Here is an 18,810-nt window from a genome sequence, read left to right on the forward strand (position 1 = left end):
ACAGTTTAAAGGAAACTTCTTATTTGTAGCTAGAGCATTTGGAATGTTATAAAAAGGGTTGTAATCTGCCTCTATTTTAAGATGAGACAAAACAGCAGTACTTAAGCCGAAACCGGTTTGGCTCAGTGGATAGAGCGTTGGCCTGCGGACTGAAGGGTCCCGGGTTCGATTCCGGTCAAGGGCATGTACCTGGGTTGCAGACACATCCCCAGTGGGAGGTGTGCAGGAGGCAGCTGATCGATGTTTCTCTCTCACCGATGTTTCTAACTCTCTATCCCTCTCCCTTCCTCTCTGTAAAAAATCAATAAAATATATTTAAAAAAAAAAAAACAGCAGTACTTAATCATACAAAAAATATTTATCAAGTCTCTAATATGCCCAAGGAAGACAGTATGGAGTAGCAGTCAAGCAGCCCTCAGCTCATATACCCCTTTTTGTGTGACTTTTGTCAAGCTACAAGACCTCTTTAACACTATTTCTCCATTTGTAAAACAGAAATAAACCTAACATCACAGGTTGTAAGAATTATTGAGTTACTCCTCTGTACAGTACTTAACACTCAATTACAAGCTCTTTTTATCATTGTTAAGTCACCCAAATAAGCAGTCAATTTAGAATCTGATTATCTAGGCAATCTTGTATAGGGTATTGTGTTTATACTCCATTGAAGTACTAAATGAAAGCCATTCATGTACCCAGAAAAACAATGTGGTTTTAGATTAGGATATAACACACAAGGCAAATTTTTACTTTCAAAAAAATATCAGAAACAATAAGAAACAAGACCTCCATGTCTATGTCAATACATGCCAAAACTTAACGTGTACATTCTTTGACCCTAGCAATTCCATTTTTTTTATTTAAATTTTTTATTGTTGACAATACTGCAGATGTCCCCCATATTCCCCTCGTCTACTTCCACCCAGCCCCTGCTCCCACTCCCTTGGCCCTCCCCACACTATTGTCTGTGTCCATGGACTATGCATATGTTCTTTAGCTAATCCAGGGGTCCTCAAACTTTTTAAACAGGGGTCCAGTTCACTGTCCCTCAGACCGTTGGAGGGCCGGACTATAGTTTAAAAAAAAACTATGAACAAATTCCTATGCACACTGCACATATCTTATTTTGAAGTAAAAAAACAAAACGGGAACAAATACAATATTTGTATTTGCATGTGGCCCGCGGGCCGTAGTTTGAGGACCCCTGAGCTAATCCCTTCACCTTCCTTTATCCAGTCCTCCCCCTCCCACCTCCCCTCTGAGATCTGTCATTCTGTCCCATGTATCCATGCCTCTGGTTCTATTTTGTTCGTCAGTTTATTTTGTTCATTAGAATCTACATATTAGTGAGATCACATGGTATTTACCTTTCTCTGAATGGCTTATTTCACTTAGCATAATAATCTCCAGGTCCATCCATACTGTTGCAAAGGGTAAGATTCCTTCTTTTTTACAACCTCGTAATATTCCATTGTGCATGTGTACCACAGCTTCTCCACTCATCTACCAATGGGCACTTGTGCTGTTTCCAGATCTTAGCTATTGTAAATAACACTGCTATGAACACAGGAGTGTATATATTCTTTCTGATTGTTTTGGGATTCTTAGGATACATACCCGGAAGTGGTATCAATGGGTCAAAAAGCAGTTTCATTTTTAATTTTTTTAGGAAACTCCATTCTGGTTTCCACAGTGACTGCATTCCCACCAACAGTGCACTAGGGTTCCCTATCTCCACATCCTCGCCCACACTTGTTGATTGTTGTGGCAATTCCATTTCTAAAACTTTCTCCATGTATGCAAAGAGGTAGACACAAGGATATTAGTCTTGCTTGTAGGAACAAGACAGGAGACTACCTGCATGTGCACCAACAGATGACTGGTAAACTTGGTTATAATATAAAGTAATCTATAATAATGAAAGTGTAATATGTAAATCGACCAAACAGCAGAACGACCATCCAAACGACCATGCTATGACACGCACGGGCACCAGGCCAACAAAGGCAGGTGCAATGCGATTAGTCGGGGGGCCTCGCCATCGCCCCACAATCGCCTCACAGAGGGAAGCCCAGGCCACCCTCTGAGGGGCGATCAATGGGGGGGTTCCACAATAGATCACCCCAAAGAGGGAAGCCCAGGCCACCGACCGGCAGGGTGATTGATGGGGGGGAGGTATTCCACGATCGCCCCAAAGAGGGAGGCCCAGGCCACCCTCCACACGGCAATCAATCATGGAGTCCTGGCTGGGTGTGCAAGGCCTCCCTCGGAGCTCCGCAATCAATTGCCCCAAAGAAGGAAGTCCAGGCTATCCAGCTGGTGGCACTGTGGCAGGTGGGCGGGGCCTCCCTCTGAGGGGTGGTCGATCGCAGGGCTCTGTAGAGGGAGGCCCAGGCCACCCGGCCAGTGGCCACAGAAGGAGGCCCAGGCCACCCAGCCAGTGGCCACAGAAGGAGGCCCAGGCCACCCAGCTGGTGGTGCTGTGGCAGGTGGGCGGGGCCTCCGGCCAGCAATGCTATGGCGGGTGTTCAGGGCTGGCCAGCGATCGCCTGGTAGAGGGAGGCCCAGACCAGCCAAGCAATCACACCCCATGCCTGTTGCCCACAGAGGGAGGCGACCAGTGGCGGGGGAGGGAGACAGCGCTGCACAGATGGCAAGCAGTGGCAGCGGCAGGGGCAGGGCCAGCTGTCAGCAGCCAGGGGAAGGAAAGCCCCGATAGGCCCTGATCACCGGCCAGGCCTAGGGACCCTACCCAAGGGGTCCCAGATTGCAAGAGAGCGCAGGCTAGGCTGTGGGACACTCCCCCCCCCCCGCACCCCATGCACAATTTTCATGCACCAGGCCTCTAGTATCCTATATAATAAAAGACTAATATGCAAATCAACCGAACAGCAGAACAACTGGTCGCTATGATACGCACTGACCACCAGGGGGCAGACGCTCAATGCAGAAGCTGCCCCCCCCCCCCCCCCCGGTGGTCAGTGCGCAGAAGCCGGGCTCACGGCTGGCGAGTACAGCGGCAGTGGCGGGAGCCTCTCCCACTTCCACAGCAGAGCTAAGGATGTCCATCAGTCGGACATCCCCCAAGGGCTCCTGGACTACAAGAGGGCGCAGGCTGGGCTGAGGGACCCTCTCCCCCACCAAGGGCATAAATTTCAGGCCTCTAGTTATACTATAAACTATCATAAAGAATGTGCTATAGTGTCTATTATAAACTGAATTCTGATCCCAAATAAAGTAACATGTTGAAGCCCTAACCCCAAGTACCTCAGAATATGACTGACAGTATTTGGAGATAAGATCTTTAAGATAAAATAAAGTCATATTGATGGGTCCTAATACAGTGTGACTGGTGTCCTTATAAGAAAATTAGGACCCCCAAGTAGAAAAACACAAAGAACAGATGAGTCGCTACAGCCGGTTTGGCTCAGTGAATAGAGAGAGCATCAGCCTGTGGACTGAAAGGTCCCAGGTTCGATTATGGTCAAGAGCATGTACCTCGGTTGCAGGTTTCTCCCCTGCCGGGCCCTGGTCAGGCACATGCAGGAGGCAACCAATGGATATGTTTCTCTCACATTGATATTTCTCTCTGTCTTTCCCTCTCTCTTCCACTCTTTCTAAAAATCAATGGAAAAATAGTCTCAGGTAAGGATTTAAAAAACAGATGTGTCCAAGTCATTAAAGACTGAAAACTAGGCAGTTTTCATTTAACCTGGGTGGTGAACAGGCTACCATTTCTTTCTTAACTGTGAACAAGTTTGTGTGTGTGTGTGTGTGTGTGTGTGTGTGTGTGTGTGTGTGTGTGTGTGTTTTTAAGAGTATCAATCTTATACCTGTATTCCAAGGTGGACTGTCAAAGATAACCAGATAAAGTAAAGGAACTCAGCTATGAAACTACTTTAATAATCCAAGACTTAAACAAAAGACCTGCACTAGGGTAGGAGCATGGAAAGAGAAAAGAAATAGTTGACCGTTTGAGGGTGGAGAGTGGGTTTGTGTAAGGAGGTGGGAAATTATAAGAAAGTTTCTTAGTCTGGGAAATAAGAGAATAAGTTTGTACCACAGATAAATGGAGAAGTCAGAAAAAAATCTATTATGTTCTTAAGGCATTCTTGTAAGAAAACAGCCTTTTCAGATTCAGTGAACAAATTCTGTCCTAAGTCTATCAAGGATGAAATCATGTGCCAGCCAGTATAAGAAATCCTACATACAAGCATACATTTGCAGCAAAAATATAAAAAGTCACTATCTTACCTGGGCAACACACATCTTAGTGAGAAACCAACTACAAAACTAACCATGATCATTTAGACTTTCTTTGTTATATCTTGTAATGCAGAAGTACCTACATTCAGATTCGCATACAGTCTGTTTTATAAACCACAAACCATTTTTAAAGAACAAGACAAAATTACCAAGATTCTGAATCAAGCCCTGGCCAGTTTGGCTCAGTGGAAAGAGCGTCAGCCTGTGGACCAAAGGGTTCCGGGTTCGATTCCGGTCAAGAGCACGTACCTCAGTTGCAGGCTCCTCCCCAGCCTGGGACCTGCCAGGCCGTGTGCAGGAGGTAACCAATCAATGTGTTTCTCTCACATCTATGTTTCTCTCTCTGTCTTTCCCTCTCTCTTCCATTCTCTCTAAAAATCAATGGAAAAATATCCTCAGGTGAGAATTTAATAAATAATAAAATTAAAAAGATTCTGAATCAAGGCAGTCTACCAAATTTTGATGTAAAATCTGTTGTTAATGGGACAAACGTATACAGAAACATTCAACCTTGTACTTGAAGAAATAATTGGACAAAGAATAATTGGAGATACTATAACAGGTGTACCAAAGACTATGTCCACAGAGTGCAGCTGACATGAATGCAGATGTTTCAGCTTGGTTGCAGAGCAGTGAGTAACTGTATAGTTCTATCCACTAAAAGAGAATGAGAGACACAAAAACAACAGAGACAGAATTGCAAAGACTGAAAAATAACCAGTATGTGTTGACAATAAATCTGGGTTTTTTTTAACATGTTTATTGATTTCAGAGAGCAAGGGAGAGATAGAAACATCAATGATGAGAGACAATCATTGATTGGCTGCCTCCTGCACACCCCCACACTGGGATCAAGCCTGCAACCCAGGCATGTGCCGTTGTCTGGAATCGAACCTGGGACCCTTCATTCCGCAGGCCAACGCTCTATCCACTTAGGGTAACAAATCTGCTTTTTTAAGCACATTTTAAAACCAAGGAAAACACCACCAAAGCACAAACTTCTGCCTTGACCTTCAATTGTTTGATATGAAAATTATTCACATACACTGTACTTTGGGAAACTAAGCTCCTATAATGGTACTCCAGATGCATTATGAAATACAGTTGTTTAATGTCTAATTTTTAAAAGTTTTTATTGATTTTAGAGAGAGGAAGGGAGGAAGGAGAGAACGAGAGAAAAAAAAAATCCATGTGAAAAACATCAATCCATTGCCTCCAGCACCCACCCCAACCAGGACAGCAACCTGGGCATGTTCGGCCCCCCGGGAATTGAACCAGTGACCCTTCAACATACAGGACGATGCTCAACCAACTGAGCCACACCTGCCAGGGCTACGTAAGGTCTATTTTTAAAGATTTCCTATAAAAGTAAGCATAGCAGTATTTGTCACTGATAAAAAGTGATCACAGTTGCACCCTCTAACTAAAATTCTCTTGCCAGGATGGTTCAGGCACATCCTCTATAGATGTTAGCTCAAATCTCATTTTGGAACAACTCTACCTTTTTAAAATGCAACCCAATCCCCAGCTGGTTTGACTCTGGATAGAGCATGGGACTGAAGGACTGCAGGTTTGATTCTAGTCAGGGGCACGTACTTTGGTTGCAGACTCAATCCCTGGCTGCGGGAGGCAACAAATCAATGTGACTCTCTCACATCAATGTTTCTCTCTCTCTTTATCTGTCCCCCTTCCTTCCACTCTCTCTAAAAATCAATGGGAAAATATCCTCAGGATTAACAAAAAAAAAAAAACCATAAAATGCAACCCAAGTTTTACCAAACCCTAAAGTACTCCACTGTACCCCACCGCCAGCCCTCCCTCATCTTCCCCCACTTCATTTTTCTCCACTTATCTCCAGCTCACACACTAGTATGTAAGTTTCATGGGGAAAGAGATTTGCTTTGGTCTATTTTATTCACTGCTACATCCCCAACACCCAGACACAGTAACTGCCACACAGCACACATTCAAAGCGTTGCTGAATTCATACATTAATAAGATAGTATGGAGTAGCCCAGCTGGAGTGGCTCAGCTGAGCACTGACCTATGAACCAGGAGGTCACAGTTTGATTCCCAGTGGGGCACTTGCCCGGGTTGCAGGCTTGATACCCAGTGTGGGGTGTGCCGGAGGCATCAATCAATGATTCTCTCTCATCATTAATGTTTCTCTCTCTCCCTTTCCCTTCCTCTTTGAAATCAATAAAAATATGTTTTTTAAAATAGATAGTATGGGTTAGAGATGCAGCAAGTCAAAAACATGTTCTTTGGACTCAGAATACACCCTTTAATGTGTCCTTCAGGCTCCTAAACCCTCCCGTATAACTATCTGAATAAAGAACAAATAAATTTTTTTCAATATCCTTCTGAAGGAGAAAAATCCTATTTCTAAGACATAAGTCAAATCTGCAGTCTGAACTAGCTAAAGTAGCTTAACACCAAGTGTTTGAAGCCACCCAGCATCATTTTAGGGAATAAACACACTGTATCATCATGGGCAACTCTATTCTGGGAATGCACAGTTCTACCAACTTTTAAACCGGGGGGGGGGATAACTCCTAAAAAAAGCAGTAGCCTCCTGAAGTATGTGTATCACACTGTAGTCACAACTGTATCAGAGTAAAATAGTTAAGGCAAGCAATCTTACCCTTAGACATTTTATAATTAAAATATGCCTCCAATTTTGAAACAACTCACTCAGATTTGAATCCATTAAAATAGTATATAACAAATTTAAGCATCACATAATTGCCAAAGAATTATCTCTACAACCTAAGTCTTCACAAAAATCTGCCATTGATTAGCTCTATTTTTATTTTATTTAAGATTTTTTAATTGATTTTTAGAGTCTTGGAAAGGGGGAGAGGGAGAAAGGGAAAGAGGGAGAGAAGAAGAGAGGGAGAGAGGGAGAGAGGGAGAGAGGGAGAGAGGGAGAGAGGGAGAGAGGGAGAGAGACATCTATCGGCTGCCTCCTACATGCCCCCCTACTGGGGATCAAGCCCTGACCAGGGCAATCTTTTGGTGCACAGGACAACTGAGCCACAAAGGCAAAGGTGATTAGCTATATTTTTAAAGCTGCTTGTCTTAGATTTTTCTTAGATTTTTGGGTGATATGGTTTTTTTTAATGGTTGCAGAGAAACACCTTACCATCATATTTTAAGAGCCAGGGAGGCGAATTTACTCATATAATTTATAGGAATAGAAATGGCAATTTTCCCAAATAAAAGGAGAAGTAAGAAATGTGGTGTCAGCAGAAAACAAACTTAGATCTTCAACACATGTCACATGCAGGACATGAATTAATCTTGATCCTGAAGGAAGCTTAATTACCAAATAGTAATTTTTTTAAAAAGAACTGAGATAGCCCAACTGGTGTGGCTCAGTGGTTGAACAATCAACCCATAAACCAAGAAGTCGCTGGTTCAATTCCCAGTCAAGGCACATGCCCAGGTTTCGGGCTACATCCCCAGTAGGGGCATGTAGGAGGCAGCTGATGGATGTTTCTCTGTTTCACTCTCTCTCTCTCTCTCTCACTCCTCCCTTCCTCTCTGTCTTAAAAAAAAAATCTATGAAAACATATTTTTTAAACTTTACATTCTAATTGACAATGTGAATTGTGCCCCTCCAGTTAGTTTCTTCTGCACTCTCCATTTACTGGCAGTTACCTTTTAAATTTTGCACACAATGAGATTAAATTGGGCCTCTACTGTGCCAATTCCCATTTCCTCTTGTGTTTTAAGTGCAAACTAATGTAAGTGAACATAACATTAAGTAGTGCATAGATATATGCATTTGCTTGATTCAACTTGTTGTGACCTTATTAGGTAAGAATTGTAATTGCACCATCTTTATATATATCTACTAGGGGCCCGGTGCACGAAATTCGTGCACTGGGGGGGGGGGGGAGGTCATCCCCTCAGCCCAGCCTGCCCCCTCTCACATACTGGGAGCCCTCAGGCGTTGACCCCCATCACCCTCCAATCGCAGGATCGGCCCCTTGCCCAGGCCTGACGCCTCTGACAGAGGCGTCAGGCCTGGGCAGGGAACCCTCATTTCCCCCCATCACTGGTTCTGCCCCCAGCCCAGGCCTGATGCCTCTGGCCCAGGCATCAGGCCTGGGCAGGGGACCCCCAGATCCCTCCGATTGCTGGCTCTGCCCCTTGCCCAGGCCTGATGCCTCGGCCAGAGGCGTAGACCCCCATCACCCTCCGATCGCCTGATCAGCCCCTTGCCCAGGCCTGACGCCTCCGCCAGAGGTGTCAGGCTTGGACAGGGGACCCCCATCTCCCCCCGATCACTGGCTCTGGCCCCCGCCCAGGCCTGAGGCCTCTGGCCCAGGAATCATGCCTGGGCAGGGGACCCCCATCTCCCTCTGATCGCTTGTTCCACCCCCCGCCCAAGCCTGACGCCTCTGACCCAGGCTTCAGGCCTGGGCAAGGGGACCATCATATCCCCCCAATCCCCGGCTCCGCCCCCCACCCAGGCCTAATGCCTCTGGCCCAGGCCTGATGCCTCGGCCAGAGGAGTTGACCCTCATCACCCTCCGATCACGAATCACCGGATCGGCCCCTTGACCAGGCCTGAGGCCTCCGGCAGAGGTGTCAGGCCTGGGCAGGGGACCCACAGCTCCCCGCGGTTGCAGGCTCCGCCCCTGCCCAGGCCTAACACCTCTGGCCTAGGCGTCCGGCCCGGGCAGCGGGGACCCACAGCTGCAGCGGCCCCGCGACCATGGGCTCCGCTTTAGGCCCAGGCAAGGGACCCCTAGCTCCTGGGACTGCCAGCTTCGACTGTGCCCAGTTCCCATCGCTGGCTCCACCCCTACTTCCTGCTATCACTGGCCAGGGCAGAAAAGGCACCTGATTCTCCGATCATGGCTGGGGGGCAGGGCAAAGGCGGCTCCAGGGCCACCTTTGCCCTGCCCCCCAGCTCTTAGCTCCCCCCGGGTTTCCGATCACTGTCAGTGGCAGGGGGCTTCTTCCTGCTTTCCCTTTCGCCTCCCTGCATTGTGCCTACATATGCAAATTAACCGCCATCTTGTTGGCAGTTAACTGCCAATCTTAGTTGGCAGTTAATTTGCATATAGCCCTGATTAGCCAATGAAAAGGGTAGCGTAGTACGCCAATTACCATTTTTCTCTTTTATTAGTGTAGATATATATAAAAGGCTAATATGCTAAGTATCGGTATCCGATCATCCAACTGGTCGCTATGACACGCACTGACCACCAGGGGGCAGACACTCAACGCAGGAGCTGCCTTGACGTACACTGGCCATTTACAGAAAAATGGCACTGCAGACCTGGTGCCCACAAAGCAACACTCAGCTTCCCCCAAGTGGAACATAGGGCCCGCCACCACCCCGGAGCGACAACCCACCAAATCACAACCAACTGCCAAGACCCCAGGGCGCAAAATGTGGCCCACAGCCCCGCTCAGCCCAGAAACAGTGGCTGTGGGTGCTGGGTAATGATGCCATGTGGCAACACCCAGCTTCCTCTTCCCTAGCAACTAGCCTCCTTGCAGTTTCTTCAGCCCAGGAACACAACTTGCTTTATAGCCAGGTGGAAACATTTTACACTTTAACCAAATGTCTGTGAAGTATTTTCCCGAGCCTCATCTCATTTGATCCTCACATAAGTCCTGGAGTAAGTAGATAAGAAGACTCAATGGAATCCTATTTTCTTTTCATTAGCCAGAAAACAGAGATTTAGAAGCTTAGAAACTTGACCCAACTAAAAAGAAATTGTAGACCTTGAAAATGACTTCAGGTTTTCTCACTGCGTAGAATATAATCAAACACTGCTGCAGTTAAATATTTTACCCTTTGTTCTCCCTGCGTGATCTACGATACAATCTGTTTCATGTTGATATTTACTGCTGTGTTGCTGACAATTACCTCAAAGAGAAGTTGGGATGCTTCACTGGGCTGGAAAAAGTGTAGCTAAATCACAAAGCAGGTCTAACTAAGCAAGTTTATTCTATATATATATATATATATATATATATATATATATATACACACTAAGTTGACTCGCGCACACACAATACATATAAAGCTCTTGCTGGTGCCAATCGCACTCGTGTGTTTCAATCTGTCATTGTCAATTGTGAATTTGGTTGACGCTTCTATTATAAAAGGTGAATAGCAGTATTAAACTATTTCTTCTAATTAATTTCCTTTCAATGTGCATGAATTCATGCACCAAGCCACTAGTTTTGTAGGTAAGGAAGCTAAGTATATTGGTGCACTTTTTAAGTTTTCAAAACAGTGCTGAAAATTGCAGTTTTTATTTTTTTAAAACTTAGTTAAAAAAGACTAAACCATTCTTTCAAAAGAAGCATCTAAATGTGTACCTAATTTTGTATATATGCTTAGGTTTTTTTAACCAATAAAAAAAATTGCTATCAAAAAAGTTTACATTTTAAAATCTAATAATTTATTGCCCTGGCCAATTTGGCTCAGTGGATAGAGCGACAGCCTGCAGACTGAAGGGTCCCAAGTTCGATTCCAGTCAAGGGCACATGCCCAGGTTGCAGGCTTGATCCCCAGTGCGAGGCATGCAGGAGGCGGCCAATCGATGATTCCTTCTCATTATTGATGTTTCTATCTCTATCTCTCTCTCTCTCTCTCTCCCTCTCCCTTCCTCTTTGAAATCAATAAAGATATATTTAAAAAATGAATAAATAAAATCTAATTTATTTTAAAATATTAATTTTAATCTTAAACTCCACAATAAAAATACGGTTTTCTAGGAAAGTAGTGTGATAGTTAAACTCCACTTCGGAAGATTCCAAAACTGACCTCCTCTCAAATAGTGTTCAGCTGGTAAAACAAAGGTGTATTTTAATGAAAAATCCAGAAACCACAGATGATTTGTTAAGAAACTTTATTCTTTACTTCCTACTCCTCTGCATCTACTTTTAAACAGATTTAAAAGTAAACCAAAAAAAGTTACAAATATTCTTAAACTGCCAACCAACAAAGCAAATGGATTGTATCTGAAATCTTGCTTATGCTTTCTTCTACAAAATGTATCCTCTTCTTATACTCCTTAACACAGTATTCTTTTATTCCTTCATCTCTCCATTGTTTCATTGGCTCATCTGATCTGTCCTCAATCTCTTGTTTCCACAAGGAGGAGCAAACAGTGATAATCTATTTAGCTGGAAAGGATGGCTGTGGTTTAACTTCCAACCCTAGATGGCTTCATATTGCCACTTGGGACACAGAGAATGGCCACAGGTGTGACTGAGACACTGATCCTACAGCTCTCCTGGGGTCTTCCCAACGCCAGTCAGCCAAGAGCAGCCTCATCCATTTACGATAGTGTGGCATTTTCTATGTCTGCCTTGATTTCAAAAGAGTTAGGAAACACTACTCTAGAGTGTACACTGCAAAGAGATAGCACTGGTGAATTTCTCCTACACCAAATACTTTAAGAAAAAAAGCCCTGACTGGTTTGGCTCAGTGGATGGAGCATCGGCCTGTGGACTGAAGGGTCTCAGGTTCGATTCCGGCCAAGGGCATGTACCTTGGTTGCGGGCACATGCCAAGTGGGGGATGTGCGGGAGGCAGCTGATCGATGTTTCTCTCTCATCGATGTTTCTAACTCTCTATCCCTCTCCCTTCCTCTCTGTAAAAAATCAATAAAATATATTTTTAAAAAAGAAAAAAAAAGTTATTAGAAAAATAATTAAATTTAGTCCTTAAAAAATATCAGTAATTTTTCAATATGGCAGCCAAGACTGACTAAATTTTTGTTACTAACATCTTCCCTTGAGACTGAAGATAACAGTTTATTTTAAAAAAAGCATGTCCAGCCAGAGTGGCTCAGTGGTTGAACACTGACCTATGAACCAGGAGGTGGTTCAATTCTCAGTCAGGGCACATGCCTGAGTTGCAGGTTCAATCCCCAGTAGGGGGTGTGCAGGAGGCAGCTGATCAATGATTCCTTCTCATCATTGATGTTTCTATCTCTCTCCCTCTCCCTTTCTCTCTGAAAACAATAAAAATATGTATCTAAAATATTTTTTAAAAGCAGAAAACTTTTTACATTTGACCAGCTAAATGACAATTTTGTATTTACCATGTTTTCATAACCATGAATGATCCTCTTCATAGAAATTCATTTCCAATAAAATGTCATTTGAATTCAAATGTGTTAACTGATATACTAAACTAGAATCTTAGATTATCTAGTTAGTTAAGTGGGCAATAGCATTTTAATAACTAAACATCTGTTCCTGATAATGAGTACAAGATGAGATGATTCCACTATAGGTAAGAAACTATAATTCCTTTAAAAACCAAATAGGTTTCACATTTACTTTAAGATAGGATCTTTGCAATAAATTCTGGTACACTGCCTAAAATATTATATTTAACTAAGTAAGGGAGAAACTAAGAATAAAATACTCAACACTGTTTCTGAAGAGGTGATTCAAACTTTAACATGCATAAAAATCACGTGGGGGTCATGTTAAATGCAGATTCCACTTCAGTAGGACTGTGATGGAGCCTGAGATTTCTAATGAGCTCCAAAGTGATGCTTATGCTGCTGGTCCACAGACCACACAAGGCATACCTGGGACCTTACAACCTTGCTTCTATGATGATGATTGAGATAATGGACAAAAATGTAAAACAGGCAACAATTTCCACTTCATTTAATAATTTTATAATAATAATGGTTTCATGAAATTAATCTGGGGGAGAGATGGTTATTAAAATATGGATGTTTAGGGAAAACGCAGATAGCTGCTTAAAAGTGGGTGCCTAAGAGAAGTTGTAATAATAACAAGAGCAAACACCTACACTGCACTGACTATGTGACAGTGAATTGTCTTAAGTACTTCCCACAGATTAACTGATTTGATTCTCATAACACTGTGAGGCAGGGACCATTGCAAGTCTTATTATACAGAAGGTAAACCTGAGTCACAAAGACATTACTTAGGTCGCACATAACTAATAAATAGCAGAGCCAGGATTTTAACCCAGGCAGTCAGCTTCAGACTCTACACTTTTAATCACTGTACTAGCAGCGTTTTTCTGAAGAACACACAGCAGCAGAATTAAAATGGCAAATCGTAATGGCTTACTCTTGGAGAAAATGATGTAAGTGTTAAAGTGTAGTGTTAAAGCAGAGACAGCAACAAGGTTCTCTTCAGGTGACAGACCACCAATGCTTGGTGAATGACTTAACCATATATAGGTGTTTGCTATATTAGAAACTGTTCTGGACTTCAGCATAGCTAAATATTTGAGAAAAAATCGTTTCCTAAACAATTTTAATGGAATACCATTTGGTGGCAAAACACCTGGTTTCACTTCATGAAATAAGTAGTTTGAGACCAATGTCCGAGGGGCAACTAGTGAAGAAGAGGTTTGACATCCAGGGCTTTTAACAGCAGCAGTGGCAGACATAGCTGAAATGGCAAGTAATGAAAATTGCTTTACCAAAAATATTTTGGACTGAAGAGATAAGTAACTAAAAGTAGAAACTAGTAAGGGACAAAGCATAACATGACCAGGAACTTGATACTGTTGAGTAGAGGAGAAGTGGCATAAATAAGCTGCTAATGGCCCTAACCCAGGGGTGGGCAAACTTTTTGACTCGAGGGCCACAATGGGTTCTTAAACTGGACCGGAGGGCCGGAACAAAAGCATGGATGGAGTGTTTGTGTGAACTAATATAAATTCAAAGTAAACATCAGTACATAAAAGGGTACGGTCTTTTTTTAGTTTTATTCATTTCGGCCCGCGGGTCATAGTTTGCCCACGGCTGCCCTAACCGGTTAGGCTCAGTGTATAGAGCATCAACCTTCGGACTGAAGGGTTCCAGGTTCTCAGTCCCAGGTTCGATTCTGGTCAAGGGCATGTACCTTGGTTGCGGGCACATCCCCAGTGGGGAGTGTGCAGGAGGCAGCTGATCGATGTTTCTCTCTCATCGATGTTTCTAACTCTCTATCCCTCTCCTTTCCTCTCTGTAAAAAAATCAATAAAATATATATTTTTTAAAATAAGCTGCTAATGGCAAATAAAGAAATAGAGGATATTTCAAATCAACTTTTAAAAAAAGAGAGAGGAATGAAACAGACTGAAAGGTCCCGGGTTTGATTCTGGTCAAGGGCACATGCCACATGCTGGGGTTGCAGGCTTCATCCCCAGTAAGGGGCATGGAGGAGGCAGTCGATCCATGATTCTCTCTCATAATTTATGTTTCTATCTCTCTCTCCCTTTCCCTTCCTCTATGAAATCATTAAAAATGTAATTTTTAAAAAAGTACGCAGAAAGAAGATTATCCCTCAAACATCATCAAATTCATTCATCTGACAAACATTTCTAGGGATACAGCGGTGACCATGGGAAGTCAAAGCCCTACCCTCATAGAACCTATATTCTAATGGGGGAAACTAATAGATTTGGAAGAGAATATTGAATATTGAAGGCCTAGAATAAAGCTCTTTGATATAGTGGGCTATATAGATCCATTTATGGGAAATAAGTTCACAAAATATTAAGCACTCCTTCTCCTGCTGTAGAGGCCCTGTAGCCTGAAATGCTCATTGTTTCTTATCCTCTTGAAAAAGACTCTAAAATAATAAATGCATTTAAAATGTATCTACAGCCAAAACCAGTTTGGCTCAGTGGATAGAGCGTCGGCCTGCGGACTAAAAGGTCCCAGGTTCGATTCCGGTCAAGGGCATGTACCTGGGTTGCGGGCACATCCCCGATGGGGGATGTGCAGGAGGCGGCTGATCGATGTTTCTCTCTCATCGATGTTTCTGACTCTCTATCTCTCTCCCTTCCTCTCTGTAAAATATCAATAAAATATATTTTTTAAAAAAATAAAATAAATAAATAAAATGTATCTACAAATTAAAAGCACAATCTGACCTTTATTTCCAAGAATATCTATAAATACTACTCCCAGATAGGCATAGTAAATTGTACCTCAAAGTTTTCCAAATGTGACAGCTCCTGGATTAATACATTTTATTAGAGTAACCATTTTAGAAATAACTAGAAATGCTTTTCTAATAGACCATAAACTTTTAAGTGAAAAATTATCCAAATAAAAAACAAATCTTAAGTCACAAGAGAGTCAAGATTTGATCTCAGTGAGCTTTAAGAATCTCACTGATCTTTTTTTAAGAGAGTGGAAGGGGAGGGAGGAAGGGAGGGGGGGGAGAGAGGGAGAGGGAGAGGGAGGGAGGGAGAGAGAGAGAGAGAGAGAGAGAGAGAGAGGAAGAGAGAGAGAAAAAAATATCAATGTGAGACACATCCATTGCTTGCCACCCACATGCACCCCGGGGACCAGGGATCAAACCTACAACCCAAGTATGTGCCCTTGGCCAGAAAACAAACCCCCAACTCTTTGGTTCGGCAACGCTCTAACCACTGAACACACTGGCCAGGGCTCTCAATGATATTTGATTTAAGCCCCCAGAATACCTTCTAGCTATAACAACTGTCTTAGATCCCAGAAAAAATAATTTGAACTGAGTACAACTGTTCATTATTATGTGAAAACATTTTAAGAGGATGTGATACTTCTTAGGTCTTGAAGAAATTACTAGAAAATAGCTCATTTTTAATACTCAGTTAATTACCAATCTCACTGCTTCAGTGTAAACACTATAAACTCAAACTATTCTGCTATATTTTAAGAGGAAAGATACAAGTTAATATACAGTATGTACATTTAAACACCTTAAATATAGAAGATTCAAGAAACAAGACAGCAGGTTGTGTTCCATTTTTACATTCTTAAAACATGACAGGTTATGGCAAACATATTTCAGAAGCTCCAAGCTCCACACCTATCCAATCTACACCTATCCTATACACTACAGAAAGCCGATTTAAACCTGCACTTCTTTTATGTTTTTCCGAGCGAGCAATTTATTCTCTCAATACAAATGAGGAACAATAGGAAAATACTTGTTCCAACAAGAACTTTTACATACAATGCATTACACAATTGGACCTCATCTGCTTTACAATGCTAACATATCTCCTGTAGTCCATCAAGGGTGTACACCTAACATTCTGGGGGAACAAATACTGTGATCCAAAAAGTCTGAAAATGTTACTCAAGTTTTTCTTGTTGTAAATCCAAAACTCATTTTTACTGACAAAACTAAAAGTGTCTAGCAAGCAAAGATGAGGGGCGAGATGAACCGATTCTCTTTTCCCTTGTCACAGAAAAAGCACAGGTCAGCAGACTTAGGCGCGCTCTCTGCATCACTAAGTCACACAGGAGAGAGTCTGGGCAAGTCTTTCTGGACCAAAGATGCTTCGACAAGTAAATTCACTTCCTTCGAGTACAAAGGGATCTGTCTTTAAAGGTGTGGCCTTCGTTAAGCGGCTGTACATGGTGTTGTCTTACGCTTTATTCCCTGGCACAAACTGCTCCTGAGATTGTAAACCTTCCTGGCTTTTGGGTGCCTTTGAGACGACCGGGATTTGAAGAGATCTCTGAATACGATGCACTGAGAAGCAGGCAGGGTAGCCAACTGAGGCTGCAAAATGCTGCCTTAATGGGGTGAATCCCTGACTTGCAGGAGTTAAAACTCTCACCCCTTATATTGCGATGACGTAACCTTCCACACTGCATTTCTCTTGGACTGAAAGGGGAGGGGAAAAAAGCAAACGAACAAAGAAAATTTCCCCCTGGTAAGAGGAATTAAGAAAGCGGCAGAACGACAGTTTCGAGAGATGGTTAGGTAACTCCCAGAAAGGGAAGCTCCGCTGAGCAGGCGGAGACCGAGCTGGAGAGGCAAACGGAAATGGCATTAGGAGCTCAACCTACAGCACAGAGAGAGAGACCGGAGAGACGGGGACCAGACCCGCCCCGCCCGGGACAAGCGGCGGAGGCGAGGCTGCGGGGAGAAGCCAGTCGCGGGCAAAGCCCGGGGGGCGACCAGCAGGCCGCCCGCCCCGGAACCGCCGCTCCCCGGCCGCGCCGGCCACTCCGCTCCCCTCCCCCGCCCGCCGCAAAATGTCCGCGGCGGCGCCCAGCGAAGCAGGAAGTTGAAGCTCGGGCGCTGGGGCAGCTCGGCCGCCCGAGCCACAGACCCTCCCGCTCGGCCCGGCGCCCGCGAGCGGCTCCACGGCCCAGACCCACGACGGCACCCCGGCCCGCCGCCCGCCCTCGGGGCCAGCCGGGGGGAGGGGAGCCCGGGCGGCCGAGATGGGTGTGACTCCTTCCTTCCGCCGCTGCCCGGTGACAACCCGGCACCGCCCGCGCCCTCCGGCCGGCGCCCTCCGGCCGGCACCCCGCATCCCGGCCGCGCGCCCCTGGGCGGAACGGGCGCCCCTCACCTTCCCCGCCGGGACCCCCTCCCCTCCGTTCCCCGACGGAACCCAGACCCGCGCTCTCCCGCACGGCGCCGCGCGACCTGGGCACCCCCACCCCCACCCCGCGACCCGCGCTCCCAGGCGTCCCCGGAACCCAGAAGCGGGGTGTCCCCGCGGACAAGGAGATGCCGGGGCGGCACAGGAGGGCCGGGACAGTTGGGAAGCCGCTCCCGCGGGGAGCCTTGGGCCCCGCACTCACCTCAGCCTCTCCGCCGGGGCGTTGGCAGCACTGCGCGGGGTCTCCTCGGCTGCCGGACAGGGGCACGCGCTTGACGTCAGCACGCAGGCGACGCACGGTTGGGTACCCGCGGAAGTGGGCGGGACCGGGAGGCAAACCGGGGCCGAGCGAGGACCTGAACGCGCTCTCCCTCCGCCTGGCCTCGGGCTGCCTGTCGCGCACGCGCCGGCCTACGCGGCTCCCTGGGCTGCGGCTGAGCGCACCTCCTGCTCAGATGGTTTTACTTATAATTTGTAAACGGCCGTTTGCAGAGGGCCTTCACTAACAATTCTGATCCTTGCCATCGGGGGAAGCACAGTACTATCTTCCCTGGTTTGCAGAGAAGACGGAAACCACCCAGAGGAAAGTGACTTGCGGAGACTACACTGCAAGCGACAGGGCCCTGTGTTCTGTGGGTCTCTTCTCATCTCTGCCTGCACCCCAGCCTCCCTCGCTCCAGCCACAGCGTCGTCTTTTGGTTTAGAGACTCCCTCCCCATTGCAAGGCCTTGCATTCACTGTTTCACGAGCCCTGTGGTTGGCTCTCAGCCCTTCCCGATCCCCCTGTCCTCACAGCACCTGTTTATCTGTCTTCCCTGCTGGTGTGGAGACTTCAGGGGAACAGGAACCTTCTCTGTCTTTTCTCAAACGTGTCCCAGTGTTAGAGGGAAACAGCTTGTTTTAATAATAGTCCATTTATTGTTGACTACCACAGCTATTTGGCCAAGAAAGGCACCTATTTTCAATATATATAACTTAATAGTCATATTTTCTTTTGGACTTTTTTTTTAAGCTTTTTAAAATTTCTTTATTGTTTAAAGTATTACATAAGTCTCCTTTTTCCCCCATTGACCTCTCCCCGGCCACCCCCACCCCCCCCCACCCCCAGCACATGCCCTCACCCCGCTACTGTCTGTGTCTATTGGTTTTGCTCATATGCATACATACAAGTCCCTTGGTTGATC

The 18,810-nt window shown here is 45.1% G+C and overlaps 1 protein-coding gene across 2 annotated transcripts in view; it reads right to left on the reverse strand.

Moving 5' to 3' along the window:
• Positions 1 to 17,892, reverse strand: part of CDC42 (cell division cycle 42) — a 40,704-nt gene extending 22,812 nt beyond the window's left edge. For both annotated transcript variants that reach the window (XM_081086919.1, XM_081086918.1), the window contains exon 1: positions 17,829 to 17,892. The gene's annotated coding sequence lies outside the window, so the exon portion shown is untranslated. The remainder of the gene's footprint in view (positions 1 to 17,828) is intronic.
• Between the last annotated feature and the right edge of the window lie 918 nt (positions 17,893 to 18,810).

Source organism: Myotis nattereri (genome assembly GCF_964212035.1).
Source record: "Myotis nattereri genome assembly, chromosome: 3".
Lineage (NCBI taxonomy): Eukaryota > Metazoa > Chordata > Mammalia > Chiroptera > Vespertilionidae > Myotis > Myotis nattereri.